The sequence below is a fragment of the Bactrocera neohumeralis genome, chromosome 2 (genome assembly GCF_024586455.1).
Source record: "Bactrocera neohumeralis isolate Rockhampton chromosome 2, APGP_CSIRO_Bneo_wtdbg2-racon-allhic-juicebox.fasta_v2, whole genome shotgun sequence".
Classification (NCBI taxonomy): Eukaryota; Metazoa; Arthropoda; class Insecta; order Diptera; family Tephritidae; genus Bactrocera; species Bactrocera neohumeralis.
The window spans coordinates 34,036,841-34,040,460 of NC_065919.1; positions in this window are offsets into that span (position 1 = coordinate 34,036,841).

Consider the following 3,620-nt stretch of genomic DNA (forward strand, 5'->3'; position numbering starts at 1 on the left):
ATTCGACAGCAATTATCAAAAAAATATATGTATACATATATGAAGTAAATGAGCAATTTACAAAATTTCAAACTCAAATTAAGAAGTATCATTCTGAGATAATAAAAGATATTAATCGAGATAAAATGGCTATACAATTTCAAATGCTGGCAACACAAATTAACATTCTTATAAGCGAATGTGAAAACACACAAAGATCCATAACTGAACTAATCGATTCGAATCATGGAAGAATTAATTAATTATTGACCAAAAATTAATAATTAAAGGAGAGATACCATTGATGCAGAGAGAGTCATCGGAAGTTTTCAAATTGATAGCCATTCCTTCCGAATATAAAGGACGTGTCGTAAAAACGAAATTGAAAAATTAATTTTTAATTTATAACTTTGGGCTTAATTCGTATTTTTTTGTATATCCCAAGCTCAGCTGAATAGGTGTACAAGAAGCCTAAACAAACACCTTATCTGTAAAGGAAAAACACCATGGCAGCCTACATTAGATCAAACTTGCGAGCTTTCAGCACTATTCAACACTAGCCGTGCAGACTGTCAGTAAAAAGAGACAAGGAAGACACCGTTCTGGGCGGAGCTTAATCCAGACAACACGTGGATTTTCAAAGTTTTCAAAGGATCTACATTGCATGTCGACTTCTAGGTGGTAAAAGAGAAATAATAGAAATCCCAGCACAAGGTATTCTTTCCATTGAAACTGGTTGCACAACTCAATCCGAAGGCATCACATTGTCAAGTCATCAAATCTTTACAACGCAAAATACAATCAGCTTAACACAAGATCCAATTATATCACTAATACATGATATTACAGAAATAGTGCCGCTTCAGATTGACCGCATCAACAACAACACAGATGTCGAACAAATTAAGGAGAAGATCAATAGAATAAATAATAATCATTTTAATTTAAAGGATTTAAATCTAAAAAATCATAGCGGACACATATCTCTTATATTAGTTATAATTTAAAGTTAGTTAGTTAATTTAAAGTATAGTTATAATTGTAATTTTATTCACGCTATAAATCCAAGCCAAAAGGCAAAATTACGATTAATCTTTCTAATCGCACGAACACATAATTTATAATTAATTGCATAAATGTAGTGAAACAAAAATAATAATTATTATATTATTGAAACCACATTTTTGGCCCTTGGCAGTATGTTCAAATTACTTGAACAATGATATACAGTCCACTATCAGTTGACAATGCAGCAAACAAAAGAAAAATATGTGATAAGAATACAATATAGAAAAACAACCCTTATGTTGGTTATTGTATTCTTCATAATAAATCTTCAAGTGCCTTATAGTGCCCATACACGAGCACACAAGTGCGTTCGATCGGTATGAATTCGTTTGCCCATACACGACACACAAATCCATTTTGCGTCCGTTCTTCACAGAGTTAACATGTGCGACAGGCAAGCCGAACATTTCTTGGAATTTATTTCTAATGTAGCATTTTTATCTACATATTTCATGTAATTTCGTTAATAAGTTATTCCAACTTTTATTTTTCTTACACTATGTATGTATATATAAGAGCGCTTAGGCAAAAAGCGAAAACTTTGAAGCGTGATTTCTCGGTTTTTCATTTTTACGATTATTCTTAATTGGCGGGCAGGATAGGAAAAAAACTAAACGTCGTATGGAATTAGGGCAAAGTTTATTATCATTGACATAAAATTATCTTATATTTAAACTAAAAAAAATATTAAGAAAAGTCAAGTTTTAACATATTTTTAAACAGCATAAAGTAAAATTCTTTTGATCAAAAGCCACTACTTATTAAATTTTTAATAAAATTTTAAATTTTACACTTTTTTTTCGGAATTTTTTTAGTTTAAGTAGAAGATAAATTAATAAAAAATATGAATCTCTTTGAATTTTTGTTTCCGATAGAAATTGCGACCTGGCCGCCGTCCGAAAAATGTACATGCGAGATGCATCGGGTAATTGCTTCCCAAAGGCAGAATATCAAGGATTTCGTATCCAAAAAATTTGTGAAAGATGTTCAAATATATAACTATAAAGCCTAGAAATTTCGCTTGAATCAATATTTTGTTTCCCTCCCAAAAAAAATCCTCAAAAAAATCGATTTTTGAAGCCTCGAAAGCAGGCTCTCCCCTTAACTCTTGCCATTGTCCGCGATCTTCACTGTTCGGCGACACGAAAATGTTTGATTTTTTACGATCGGTGCGCGAACATGTTTATCGTGTATGGCGTTGTCGGCGCACAAAATCTCATTTATCTCGTGTCGCCGAACAGTGAAGATCGCGGACAATGGCAAGTATTAAGGGGAGAGCCTGCTTTCGAGGCTTCAAAAAATCGATTATTTTGAGGATTTTTTTGGGAGGGAAACAAAATATTGATTCAAGCGAAATTTCTAGGCTTTATAGTTATTATTATTAGATTAAAAATTGAATAAATAGTGGCTTTTGATCAAAAGAATTTTACTTTATGCTGTTTAAAAATATGTTAAAACTTGACTTTTCTTAATATTTTTTTAGTTTAAATATAAGATAATTTTATGTCAATGATAATAAACTTTGCCCTAATTCCATACGACGTTTAGTTTTTTTCTATCCTGCCCGCCAATTAAGAATAATCGTAAAAATGAAAAACCGAGAAATCACGCTTCAAAGTTTTCGCTTTTTGCCTAAGCGCTCATACATATACATAGTGTAAGAAAAATAAAAGTTGGAATAACTTATTAACGAAATACAATGAAATAGATAAAAATGCTACATTAGAAATATATTCCAAGAAATGATCCGCTTGCCTGTCGCACATGTTAACTCTGTGAAGAACGAATGCAAAATGGTGTGTCGTGTATGGGCAAACGAATTCATACCGATCGAACGCACTTGTGTGCTCGTGTATGGGCTCTATTAGTCACGCATACTTATATCGGGTGATTTTTTAAGAGCTTGATAACTTTTAAAAAAAAAACGCATAAAATTTGCAAAATCTCATCGGTTCTTTATTTGAAACGTTAGATTGGTTCATGACATTTACTTTTTGAAGATAATTTCATTTAAATGTTGACTCATGTGGTTTCAACAAGATGGCGCTACATGCCACACAGCTCGCGATTCTATGGCCATTTTGAGGGAAAACTTCGGAGAACAATTCATCTCAAGAAATGGACCCGTAAGTTGGCCACCAAGATCATGCGATTTAACGCCTTTAGACTATTTTTTGTGGGGCTACGTCAAGTCTAAAGTCTACAGAAATAAGCCAGCAACTATTCCAGCTTTGGAAGACAACATTTCCGAAGAAATTCGGGCTATTCCGGCCGAAATGCTCGAAAAAGTTGCCCAAAATTGGACTTTCCGAATGGACCACCTAAGACGCAGCCGCGGTCAACATTTAAATGAAATTATCTTCAAAACGTGAACCAATCTAACGTTTCAACCGATGAGATTTTGCAAATTTTATGCGTTTTTTTTTAAAAAAAGTTATCAAGCTCTTAAAAAATCACCCGATATAAACAAACAAATAGAAGCGCTGAACACATAGAGAGCGACAGACTGCAAACTACATCTGTCAAATATTAAAATACACACATTCTTATGGGCAGTGTTATTTTGACAGCTG